A 13,933-nucleotide genomic window follows, 5' to 3' on the forward strand; every position below is an offset into this window, starting at 1 on the left:
GATAGAAGTCACCGGCAGGCAGGAGCACTATCAGTTCTCCTGTCCACCCCTAGCCCTGGCTGAGTGGCCTCCCGGTGCGATCGATCTCTTCGTGCTCCTGCCTGCCGGTGATTTCTAAGGGAGCAATCGCACCGGGGGCCACTCGGCCTGGGCTAGGGGGCAGGCAGGAGAACTGATAGAAATCACCGGCAGGCAGGAGCACTATCAGTTCTCCTGCCCGCCCCACAGCCCAACAAAGGAGGCAGAATAAATGCAGAGAATTTTACCTAAAGGAGCCCAGCATCACAGGGAGGAAGAACATCGCCACGCTCTCAAACTGACAGAGAGACCTACATAAATTGGGACTGTTATTGCAGACTCGCAGCGCTACTCAGCATGCGCGAATATCACGAATCACCACTGCGCATGTGCAGACGTCCCGGTACATTTTCCAGCGCAGAATGACTGGCAATGCTGCCCGACTGCAGTGAAGAGGCCAGATAGCGGCCAAAGTTCCAACATTTTTTTTCGTCGCCTCTGGGAACCGACATAAGTGGCGCAACTCCGGTAAGTGTGCCGAAAAACGGGCTCGGCCAAAATTGAGCCCAATGTGAGCTCAGTGGTGAAGTGAGCCATCAAACTAAAAGCCCCAGTACCACGCTGATCCTTTGACTGTAGCTGGTTTAATAAGATAAGGAGACAAGACACAGGAAAGGACATTTCATTGACTCCAGTCCAAATCTTTAGATTTCTGTTCTCTGACATACATTTCTAGCACTATCTCTCCCCAAATTGCAGCCGCTCCAACTTACCTCGTTTCTACTTAGGATCCCATCTAAATCCCTTTTGAATAATTCGTCAAATTCTGCATTCATTGTCCCCGGTGACTGCTGTTTGCAGGAATACATGACTTTAAATAAAGAACTTCTGCTTGAACCCATGTTTATCTCATGTCTTTTGCAACTTTTTAAATATTTCTCCAAAGGGTCCATTTATTCTCTCTGGAGTGACTGGCAATAGATTCACTTCTGATTGTTCTAATGGAAAAATGCTGCAGCACAAAAGTATGACAATGATTAGAAACAGTTTAAATAATTTGGACACAATGTAGTGCTCAGTTTCAATAATTGCTGTCAAGTAGAATATAGGAAGAGATGTTGCCCTTTTAATAAATGCATAATTTTTTCTTTCAAAATTGGAGAATAAATCACTATGTAGAGGTTGGTGTGGTCCCACCAAGGGCAGGATTCCTGGCTGCAATCACAGACACAATTACCTGCTGAGTTGAGATTTTCATTACGAAAGAAATAGAATCGGTTTCTTTCTGCCCCGATTTCCGCTGGCGGTCACAAACTACAGGTCTCTAATTCTGTTTGAGCCTTCTCTATTTCATCCAGCCCACTCCAGACTCTGAAACACGGCAGCAATTCCCCAGTAGGAAAAAAAATCTGTAACCCTCTTTACATCAGATGGTGCATTCTTCCTTGTTCCTCTCAAACCATTTCTAATTTAAAACTTTTGACCGATACTCTATTCTATTTTTAACAAGAATAAACAGCAGATTTAGAAACTCTTCCTCCTGGAACCATTCCCGCTGACCTTAATCTTTTTTGAGGTTTGGTGACCAGAATTGGAAATGGTCTCCAAGTGCAACCTTACTAATCTAATTGATTCCCAATAATACTTCCTTGGTTTTATGTATCTTCCTGTACACTCTACTACTATTCTGGCAATTGCAATCTTACACCCTAGAGACGTGAAAATGGTAGCTCAACTATAACATCCAAAGCTTTGTCTCGATCACCATGTTGCAAGGTTGTCACTGCTGTATAATCAGGATAGATTTTCCCCTTTCTGTATTTGCACTTATTAGATTGCTTGGAAAAGTGAATGGAAGTAAATTGGAAGGGCGGGATTGCATATCATTGAGGGGGCCTATCCGATCTTTCCCATCCATTAATTTCACAAGTTTTGGTGATGAAGATGACAGGGGATTTGAAGCTCAGCTCAGGACTAAAGTGGACACCTGGGCAGCATATCATTGAGTTCAGTCCACGTGAGCTATGAGAGAGGGACTGCAATCAATTGCCAGGGTCCAGAATTTCTGGTGAGTCCAAACAGGCTAACTTTAATCTCACTAATGAAACTTGGGGATTTTCCACCAGGCTTCCCCATCAACAGATTCTTCTTAATAGGTTCAGAATATTCATACTCCAGTCCTGTTTGGATTTTAAAAAAATTATTCGTTCATGGGATATGGGCATCGCTGGCATTTATTGCCCATCTCTAATTGCCCTTGAAAAGATAGTGGTGAGCCACCTTCTTGAACTACTGCAGTCCGTGTGGTGAAGGTATTCCCACAGTGCTGACTTTGTCATAGTGGTTTGGTACAACTGAGTGGCTTGCAAGGCCATTCAAAAGTCAACCACATTGCTGTGGGTCTGGAGTCACACATAGGCCAGACCAGGTAAGGATGGCAGATTTCCTTCCCTAAAGAATATTAATGAGCAAATTGGGTTTTTCCTGACAATTTGATAGTTTCATGGTCACCATTACTGATACTTGCTTTTTAATTCCAAATGAGTTTAAATTCCCCCCAGTGCCGTGGTGGGATTTGAACTCACGTTTCTGGATCATTGCTCCAGGCCTCTGGATTACTAGTCCAATAACATAACCACGATGCTACTATACCCATGATTGTGTTGTCTATTTATTTATTTATTTCTCCACTATGGAAATGAGACAAAATTTCTACTAAATATTTTTCTCCAAAAAATAAATTAAATTAACCAACATTCTTTTAACTGCAGTGTGTTTTGGAAAATTGTTACTCCAGATTATTTAGATCACAGGTATAATGATGGTCCGATCATATATCCGCTCCATCACCAAGACTGCCTACTGCCACCTCCGTAACATCGCCCACCTCCATTCTGGCCTCACTGAGTTATTGCTGCTGAAACCCTCATCCAAGCCTTTGTTACTTCTGAACTTGACTATTCCAATGCTCTCCTGGCTGGCCTCCCATCTTACCCTACCCTCCTACCCTACGTAAACTTAAGCTCATCCAGAACTCAGCTGCCCGTATCCTAACTCACACCAAGTCCTGTTCACACATCACCCCTGTGCTCGCTGACCTACATTGGCTCCCGGTCTGGCAACACCTTGATTTTAAAATTCTCATCTTTATTTTCAAATCCTTCCATGGCTTCACCCCTCCTTATCTCTGTAACCTCCTCCAGTCCTACAAGCCTCCAGGATCTCTGCGCTCTTCTAATTTTGGCTTCTTGTGCTTCCCATATTGTAATCACTGCACCTTGGCAGTCACATTTTCAGCTGCTTTGGTCCTAAGCTCTGGAATTCCCCCCCTAAATCTCTCCACCTCTCTAGCTGCACGGCTGCTTGCCAGTTTTATAATGGAAAAAACGTGCATGGCCAAGGAACCATGCTGTTCTGTGACCATGTCTGTCAATCTGAGGTGCGAGTTGAGTGACCACTGATCTAGCTGATTAATTGACAGCTTCAAATGTACAGTAAAAGTTCCCACCTGACAGAGATCACTTTCCTCAGCCACAAGCTGTTCCTCACTGCATTTCCACATCAGATTTTGCAAGTCTTTACTCAAGTCTCCATCCAGTATCACCTCATTACCTCTCTCGCCATTGACAGATTGCGTCTGTCATCTATACTTCACCTGCCATCTATTCCATCAGCATGAATGCTGTTTATACTGTCTCACCTTGATCCTCAGAATCAGACCACGATTATCCTCAACACCAGCATCATAAGGCACACCAGCAGCACCAACAACAACACCACCAACTTCTCTGCAAGTACCAGATTATGTACAGGATAGCGGACATCAGCACGCGATCACGTGGCTGCCTGGGTGGCCAGGGATAGCCTCAGCATGGCCAGATTTACCTAACTTGTACTCCCTGGCTGCCACATGATGTGCCAGGTTGACACTACCCCTCACCAATACCATAAAGCATCCCTACAATGACCAAGCCATTCTTTTCACACTCACCACCATTGTGGGTGGTACCGTTATGTCTCACCATTCACTGCAACTCACTGAGTCACTTCTAAAGGTGCACACAAATCTGCCCAAGACTGGAAAGTGTTAAAAATGAAGATTCCAATGTTTGACATCACATTAATAGAAACTTTATATAATCATTTGATAAAACAACCAAGTGTCTACCCTTGTGTGTTGTTAGTTGGCATGATTGCACAAGGATGAGGGTGAGTGTGAGGGGTGGCTAGTGAGATGGGGATGTGATAATGTAGATAGAGAGAGAATTGGTAGAGGTGCAAGGTAAGTTGGTGTGAGTAGGGATGTGCAGGAGTAGGGTAGGGAAGGCAGAGTGATGGTGATGTGATGAGAGGCACAAGAGGATGAAGGTGAGTGTGACTTTGTACTAATGTTTTTGATCTAATGAGATAATTGAAACATGTGCACTGCTGCACCCATGTGCTCCTGACCACATCCCTGCTTGTGACCTCCTCTGCAATGTGCTAGATCTCCTGGGGAGGTCTCTTCCGCCCATGGGAAGGGAACAGGACCTCCCTGCGCGCAGTGACTCCCTCCCTCCATAGGCAAGGAGTCATGGGAGAACCTGGGTGCAGCCGTGCACCTCTGTGCAGTGCTTGTCAGTGTTTGCAGCACTGAAATACTGTGGTGCACTGCCAGCACAAAAGTGAATAGTAAGGTGGCCATGGTCCCTTTAAGGAAACCGGCTGATGATGCATCATGAATGATGTCACCAGACCCGCTTCCTCTAATTGGAAATGTGCTGGGTAAGCTTAACAAGCCCGATCAACATAAATTCATTTTAGGCAGCGGGATGGAGCCAGCAGCGGGACCGCAATCCGTCACTGATACTGCCCGCCCCGGACCTACTGAGGTAAGCAAAATCCTGACCAATGTTTGGATTTGTTACTGAATCTAGATAACAGCATTAGGTCTGTGCTTAAATAAGGTCCGAAGAGAGTGTGTGATACAATGAATACTGTAATGAAGAAAACAAATTTAAATATGTATATGGAGGCATACAGCAATAGCAACAAACTGGAACATCAAACCAACAGCTGCATTGATGGCCTACGAGAGACCACCAGTGGCAGGTCAGGGCCATAAATGGAGCGGCGAGCGGTGGCCATGGGCAGCGTGGCGGCATGCCACTGCAAGTGCGAGCTGGTACAGGAGGGTGACGGCAGCAAAGAGGGACATCATCAAGGTCCAGGAGCATGGGCAGGTACAGCAGGAGGGGCGAGGTCGGGGCGAAGGAGCAGCGAGAGATTGTAGAGGGACGTAATTAGGGCCCAGGAGAGGCGCGAGTTCAGGGCCAGAAGAGGCGTGGGCCCAGGGACAGCACGGGTCAGCCCACACTGCGATATGTGTGCGCACTAGGCCCGTGCAGCAGAGCTGGTCTCCAGTTGTCTTGGTTAATCCTTGCCACTGGACCAAGATTTGGCTCTGTCAAGCCCGTGTGGTGGCTGGTGTGCAACGGCCACCACACGTTAAAAAAATCCATGCACAGGCATCTTCCACCCTGTACTATGTAGTTCAGGACCTGGAATATTAGGTCCTTCATTGAAACACCTGTGAACTCATCCTTTTTTGCCATGGAAGCAAGTCATCCTCGTTTCGAGGGACTGCCTATGATGATGATGATGGCATATTCACATCTTTCTTATTAATTTCTCATTGATTTTAGCAATTCAATCCTGGTTTCTAGTTGCTCGTTCTAGTTGGGTTTGGCTTAAACTGAAGTTAATGTGGGGACACAAACAATTTCTCATCTCTACCACAAATGAGTAAACAATAGCCAAACATAAAACTGCAATCAATTTCTGTCTTATAACAGGTATTGGTTACAATCTCTCACTGGTAGTTCAGTGCATCCCAACAAGTGCATTAGGCATGTCAGAGTGCAATAGTTTTCAATGGGATATCAGGGTCTGATGCTCACTCCATTATAGAATCATACAATAATACAGCACAGAAGGAGGCCATTTGGCAAATCGTGCCTGTGCGGCTCTTTGGTAGAGCTAGCCAATTAATCCCACTCCTTGTTCCTTTCCCATAGTCTTGGAAATTGTTTACCTTCAAGTATTTATCAAATTCTCTTTTGAATACCCCAAGCTCTCTAGTGGCAGAAGAAAATTCAGAAACATTGCCAGTATGCATTCGCACAATTTTTAAATTTCCCACCCCAACATCCCCTTTAACTTGCACCTCCGAAGCTCTCGGCCTCCCGAACAACGCCTCCTGCAGCTGTCAGTGTTGCCGCCTAGCAATGCTGCATGGGTCGGAACTGAAGTTCGAATCCGGGGCGATGCGCAGGGCGATGACATCACGATCTCCGGGCGCAGGAGATCGTGGCGCTAGGGGTTACTGCCACCGTAAACCCGACGGGAAATTTTTTTCTTTCGCTGCGCCCGTTCAGTAAGTCGTTAGCCCAGAACAGAACACTGGACTCTAAGTGTGGTCTAACCAAGGTTCGATACAGGTTTATCATAACTTCCCTATTTTTCAATTCCACACCTCTAGAAATAAACCCTCGTGCTTGGTTTGCTTTTTGTACGGCCTTGCTAACCTGTGTCGCAATTTTTAGTGTATTTATACTCTGAGATCCCTTTGTTCCTCTACACCACCTAGACTCGCACCCTCCAAGTAAAAAGTGACCTCCCTATTCTTCCTACCAAAAGGTAATACCTCACATTTATCTGTGTTGAACTTCATTTGCCAGTTATATGCCCATGCTGCAAGTTTATTAATGTCCGCCTGTAATTTATTGCAGTCCTCCTCAGTATTGACTATTCCCCCCAATTTGGTGTCATCCGCAAATTTAGAAATTGTGTTTTTGATTCCAAGATCTAAATCATTAATATAAATTGTGAACGATGGAGGTCCCAACACTGATGCTTTTGGAACACCACTACCCACCTCCTTCCACTGTGAATAGCTACCTTTGACCCCTACTCACTGCTTTCTGTCTTGAAGCTAGCTAGCTATCCACTCTGCTATTTGTCCCTGACTCTGCATTCTCTGACCTTATTCACCAGTCTATTATGGGGCACCTTATCAAAGGCCTTTTGAAAATCTAGATAAATTACATCTACTGCATTACCATTGTCTACTCTTTCTGTTACCTGTTCAAAAATTTCAATGAGGCTGGTCAAGCAAGACTTTCCCTTTTGAAAACCATGCTGACTATTCATTATTATATTTTGGTTTCTAGATGTTCTTCTATTTTCTCCTTTAGTAGGGATTCCATTATTTTTCCTACCACTGATGTTAAGCTGATTGGTCTATAATTCCCTGGACATGTTCTATCCCACTTCTTAAATATAGGTAAATAGGGCACTACACTTTTTCCACTTGTTTCCACTTGTGGGGAAGAGCATAACTAGAGGCCATCAATATAAGATAGCCACCAAGAAATCCAATCGGGAATTGAGAAGAAACTTCTTTATCCAAAGAATAGTGAGAATGTGGAACTCGCTACCATAGAGAGTGGTTGAAGCGAATAGTATAGAAGTATTTAAGGGGTGGCTATACAAGCATATGAGGGAGAAGGGAATAGAGGGTTATGCTGATAGATTTAGATGAGGAAAGATGGAAGGAGGTTCGAGTGGAGTATAAATACTGGCATGGACTGGTTGGGCCAAATGCCCAGCTTCTGTGCCGTATATCCTATGTAATCCTATGCAATCCTATGTAAGTTGTTGTTGTTGGATGCAAGAGCTGACTGCCAGAGCAAGAGAGTAGCTACCCTTGACATCAAGGCATTTTCTTCAGTATAGCACTAAAGACCCCTCCAAAACTGAGGTCAATGGGGCTCAAAGGGAATGAAGTCATACTTGTGGCAAAGGATGATGATCAGAGTTGTTGGAGGCCAGTCGTTACAGCTGGATTGTGGATGTTTGCTGATGATTCTATAGTCTTTGCTGCATTCACAACTCCTCCAATAATTAAATAGCCCATTCCACTCTACAGCAGGACTTGAACAACACCCATGCTTGGTCTGATGAGTGGCAAATAGCAATTGGGCCAAATAAGTGCCAGGTAATGATCATCTAGCACAAGAGAAAGCCCAGCCATCTGCCCCAACCTTCAATGACATGACACTCACAGACTCTCCCATCAGCAATATCCTGGGGGTCACCATTAACCAGGAGCTTAACTGGACCAGCCACCTTCACAGCATGGCTACAAGTGCATGGCTGGGTACAATGGACAAGTGGATTATCTCCTGACCCCTCCAAACCTCTCCAACATCCATGCGGCTCAAATCAAGATTGTGATGAAATATTCAGCACTCACCTAGATGGGTGCAGCTGCAACAATACTCAATAAACGCAACCCCATCCAGGACATAGCAGTTTACTTGATCAGCTCCCCTGCCACTCACTGGATTCAATATTCAGCCAGTGGTGCACCGTGCTGCAGTATGTACTATCTAAAGAATGCACTGCAGCAACTCATCAAGTTCCTCTGTCCCCTGTAACCATCCTGCCTTGGACATATATCACCGTTCTTTCATTGATGCTGATTCAATGTCCTGGAATTCCCTAACACCGTAGTGGGAGCACCATCACTACAGTGACTGCAGTGATTCAAGGAGAAGGCCCAACATTACCCATATTGGCAAGCAGGAGCACATAATAAATGTGGCCTTGTCAGCATCAATCACCTCCTGAGAACAAATTACAAAAACAACCATGATTTATAAACTATTCAGGGAATGGCTGGACTTTTGATGAACAATTCACAAGGAAGATTTCACATCATCCAGCATCTCATTGTTCATTGGCTTCTAAAATATATGACTCCTACATGTAACCTTTCACATCACTGGAAGTTTCCTTCTCTTTAGCAATTCCAGCAGCCAAAGTGTATGACATTCAAAATGTGCCACCAACTGTCAAAACTGACCCCAACCATTAATGCCACCTCTTGAAACAAAAAAAAATCAGAATTTCCAGTGCTGTGATTCCTCTGCGGAGTCAGATAAATTCCCTGAATGGAACTCATTTGCTGCTATAGGGTTTCATTTCCAGTCCCACTTGACAACTGATCATTTCTGTTGACAGCCAAGCAGCTTTCTGTTTGCAATTCACAATGAATGCAAAGTTTCATTTTCTGTAACAAATCAAGGTTAGAGAATTTGAGTTGAACTGGAGAACATTATTCATTAAAGTGTCAAAGGTGATAAATATGTTTAATTCTCTTTGATATTAGGTCATACTGTATTACAGATTGTTTTAAAAAATACTTTTGGAATAAAGCCTTTATAATGTTCTGGCAATGTTCAACAAGCTAATGGTGATAGCAGCTCTGTTTATACCAGCCTTGTTCATTCTGGTCCTGTTGCAATATCTAAATCGAATCTCTGCCAGAATCTTCCACTTCATAAATCCAGGGGCTTGGGGGTCGAAAATGTCCCTTTGCGCAGTGCCAGTCAGCGTCGCCGTGCACGCCAACCCTTTTGCGCCCTTTGGGGGAAATTGACCCACAGGACGCGAGGCTGGCATGGAATTCTCGGTGTGAGAAGCTTTGGTAGCTGTGGCACCCCAGCCACCCTTATAGGGGAGGTGGTAGTGGGGCAGCTGACATCTTTTTTCTGTCGGCCGCCGGTGTGGCTGGGCCGGCAACACGCAGCCCGATACCCCCTCCTGGGTGGCAGGCCGCTGGCCCAGCCGATACCCTCCCTTGTGGTCCAGTGGGCACTATTAAAGAGTCTGCAGAGTTCGCAGTGGCCCTCGCCTTTCAAAGAAGGAAAGGGATGTTATGAGGCGGCAGCATGACGTGGCATGTCTGCGTCACATTTGACATCATCGGTGCTGCGCTGATCTGCTGAGCGTAGCACTGAGTGTCGTGCCCCGTGAAACGCCACAAGAATGATCCGTTACCGCAGCAGCAAGATTTTTATCTCCAAGAGCCCAAATCCTCACTGGTGAGCCGGCGGAAAAAAATACAGTAATTCGAATTTTGCACTGTAATCCCAACTCGGGGAAAATTCGGCCCCTTGGCCTCTGTTTTTATCCTGATCTTCCATTATGATTCCCACATGTGCTGCTTCCCCAGTGTAATGCTGTTCTTGTTCAGGCAGAAGGATAGAAAGAAGAAAAAACTAATTTACTGGAATTCTTTGAGGATATAACGAGCATGGTGGATAGAGGTGTACCGATGGATGTGGTGTATTTAGATTTCCAAAAGGCATTCGATAAGGTGCCACACAAAAGGTTACTGCAGAAGATAAAGGTACGCGGAGTCAGAGGAAATGTATTAGCATGGATAGAGAATTGGCTGCCGAACAGAAAGCAGAGAGTTGGGATAAATGGGTCCTTTTCCGGTTGGAAATCAGTGGTTAGTGGTGTGCCACAGGGATCGGTGCTGGGACCACAACTGTTTACAATATACATAGGTGACCTGGAAGAGGGGACAGAGTGTAGTGTAACAAAATTTGCAGATGACACAAAGATTAGTGGGAAAGCGGGTTGTGTAGAGGACACAGAGAGGCTGCAAAGAGATTTGGATAGGTTAAGCGAATGGGCTAAGGTTTGGCAGATGGAATACAATGTCGGAAAGTGTGAGGTCATCCACCTTGGGAAAAAAAACAGTAAAAGGGAATATTATTTGAATGGGGAGAAATTACAACATGCTGAGGTGCAGAGGGACCTGTGGGTCCTTGTGCATGAATCCCAAAAAGTTAGTTTGGAGGTGCAGCAGGTAATCAGGAAGGCGAATGGAATGTTGGCGAGAGGGATGGAGTACAAAAGCAGGGAGGTCCTGCTGCAACTGTATCGGGTATTGGTGAGGCCGCACCTGGAGTACTGCGTCAGTTTTGGTCACCTTACTTAAGGAAGGATATACTAGCTTTGGAGGGGGTACAGAGACGATTCACTAGGCTGATTCCGGAGATGAGGGGGTTACCTTATGATGATAGATTGAGTAGACTGGGTCTTTACTCGTTGGAGTTCAGAAGGATGAGGGGTGATCTTATAGAAACATTTAAAATAATGAAAGTGAAAGACAAGATAGAGGCAGAGAGGTTGTTTCCACTGGTAGGGGAGACTTGAACTAGGGGACACAGCCTCAAAATACGGGGGAGCCAATTTAAAACTGAGTTGAGAAGGAATTTCTTCTCCCAGAGGGTTGTGAATCTGTGGAATTCTCTGCCCAAGGATGCAGTTGAGGCTAGCTCATTGAATGTATTCAAGTCACAGATAGATAGATTTTTAACCAATAAGGGAATTAAGGGTTACAGGGAGCGGGCGGGTAAGTGGAGCTGAGTCCACGGCCAGATCAGCCATGATCTTTTTGAATGGCGGAGCAGGCTCGAGGGGCTAGATGGCCTACTCCTGTTCCTAATTCTTATGTTCTTATGTTCTTATAACTTGTGTTTATATAGCGCCTTTCACAACCTCAACACTCCCCAAAGCGCTTTACAGCAAATTAAGTACTTTTGGAATTGTCGTCACTGTTGCAATGTTGCTCTTAGAGGGTAAAGAGTGTTGCTGACGCCTAGAATGGCCAAGGAAGAAAAGGCAGAGTGTCCAGTGTGATACCTTGCCTTTAAAGGTCATTTAACCTCTTGTAGCACAGGTCTGCAGTCCTGGGAATGAGAGGTTTGGTACAGTGTCAATGCCACTTCTCTCCAGGTGGCATGAGTGACATATCGGGCTGGTTTCCCTGAGGAGTGCTGATGGGCCCAGCCCTACTGCCTTGTTTGGCTGCCTGTGTCAGCTGCTGCCGCTGTAGACATTCTTGCAAAGTATCAGCAAAAATTGAGTAGATTCGCAGTGAAGTGACTTGTCCGTCAAATGAGTGAGCCAAACATTGCTCCTTCCTTACTTGCTTGTCTCTCAGTCTGCTGTTGCAGTGTGTCAGCCAGAACTGTATTTTTACAGGCTGAACTCTAATTTCCATGCACTCCAGCACATACACACATTTTACACTGGATTTATGTCAATCACTACGCCAATGGGTATGCAAATAAATGAGATGATCCGGGAAACCCTTGTGTAAATACCTCTCATGCTGACTGGTTGGCGCTAGTCACTGCTATGAAATTCACTCCGATTGTGTACATAGAATGGAGGAGAAAAAGAGAAAGCTTTAGAAGTTATGTCAATGTTTCCCTAGTGTTTCACAATTGTTTGCATATTGATGAGGTTGTACATGTGAGCACACATTCATACACTGATTCTGTTGACACAATTGTATCTTAACCCTTGCCCATTCATGGTACAGTGATACAGGATGAAAATGTATTCTTGTACACATTTCATTAGGGCATTGATTCTCCTGACATTTGCCTCCAGAAAATGCCAATAACTTGGACACCAAAGTCAGGAAAAATGGGTGAGGTAGCGTCTGTTCCTTTTATATTGCCCTGGAATTTCTGGGAGTTTCCAAAGGGATACAGCTGGGTCTGCATTGTAATAGGCTCAGCATTCAGATTATAATGAGGTGTTGATGGGGGGAGCAGTTCCTGGTCTCGCGCCTCCATTTCTTCTTGTTGTAACCACAGGCGCCGAACTAATTTTTCTAGGAAACTCTTATGCAGAACCTTATCAAATGCCATCTGAAGACCCACATATGTGACAGCCATTGCTCCTCCTCCTCCTCCTCTATCATCCACTGCAATGACTCTGTCAAATAACTATATTAGGTTACTTAGACATGACCCACCTTTCACAAACCCTCCCTAAACAACTTGTACCTTTCCAAGTGCACACGTTGTCCCGGTAATATATTTTTGCAGCTTTCGACTACTGACATGATCAGCGGTTTGACTGTGCAGAAGATTAAAGCAGTAGGAGGAAAATCCAGGCAGTTGAGGGTTACTGCCCCCATTTTCCAGTTCACTCCATGACGTATAACTTGGCTCTCACTGTTAATTCAGCAAATCTTTCTTCCTTAAGTTGTCACTTTCACCTTAACTGCTTTGCTTTGGTAGGATGGGTGTACAAATGTTAATGGATATCACGCCAGCATCCAGAGGAAGTGCCCACACTGGAGCCCAAAACTGACGATGGAACTGCTGAGAGCTTCAAAAAATTCCAATATAAATGCAAACAATGGGAGTTATGGCAGAAGATCAGAAAGACTCTGCAGAATCTCTACCCGTATTGTGACCACAAACCAGGTCAGATCAGGATATGCAGTGTAACTCCAGCTATAAACAACTTCTAGAATGATTTATGGTTGAAGTATTCTTTACATCTCAGTTTGGACAATGTTCAGAGCTATTGAAGCACAGTTGTACACTGGAGCTTGCTGGGACATTTACTAATCTCCTGATTTGAATACATAATGCTTCGCAGATGTGATATTTGATTGAAATAAGATATAAGAAATTCATAACTTTTAACTGCTTAAGGACTGAGACTGCAAATGTTCACCAATTGTTTCTTTAAAAAAAATTAAGCTTTCAAATAAAATTGAAACAATCTGTAGAAAATTAAATTTACATTATTATTTATAAAGTCAGCCTTAAAACTGAACTCGCAGATAAATAGTACAGTAGTCCATATGACTATTTATCACTTCTGAAACCTTAGAAAAAAATTAACATGCTTATAGAAGTGGGGAATTTATTCTTTTCTCTCAGTGCACTTCTGGTATGTTGGCCCCAAAGAATCCATGGGGATTCCACCGGTCTCCACCAGAAGTCCAGCGGAACCACTTGAATATTGCAGGAACCCGCTTGGGCCAAGTCCTCACTGTTTCCGTGAATTTATGGCATGCCTTGGAAGGGATGTAACTTCCAGCTATCCCTTTGAAGGCACATGTCAATAGGGACAGATGCAGAGACTTCCTGTGCTAGGAGGTCCCACTGCCCTGGCTCAATTGGGACCTGCCATAGTACAGGAGGCAGGTGAGACTAATGAGTTGAGGCATACTGGAATCAAGATAAGCAGAAGTGGGCCCCAC

At 44.7% G+C, this 13,933-nt stretch overlaps 1 protein-coding gene across 2 annotated transcripts in view; it reads left to right on the forward strand.

Annotated features, from left to right (window-relative positions):
- The first annotated feature begins 243 nt into the window (after window positions 1-243).
- LOC139259954 (SPATS2-like protein) overlaps window positions 244-13,933 on the forward strand; it is a 398,117-nt gene continuing 384,427 nt past the window's right edge. Inside the window, exons 1-2 of one of the 2 annotated variants that reach the window (XM_070875947.1) lie at window positions 244-546; window positions 12,957-13,145. The gene's annotated coding sequence lies outside the window, so the exon portion shown is untranslated. The remainder of the gene's footprint in view (window positions 547-12,956; window positions 13,146-13,933) is intronic. The other variant, XM_070875949.1, reaches the window with a different exon arrangement.

The sequence above is a fragment of the Pristiophorus japonicus genome, chromosome 3 (genome assembly GCF_044704955.1).
Source record: "Pristiophorus japonicus isolate sPriJap1 chromosome 3, sPriJap1.hap1, whole genome shotgun sequence".
NCBI classification, from domain to species: Eukaryota; Metazoa; Chordata; class Chondrichthyes; family Pristiophoridae; genus Pristiophorus; species Pristiophorus japonicus.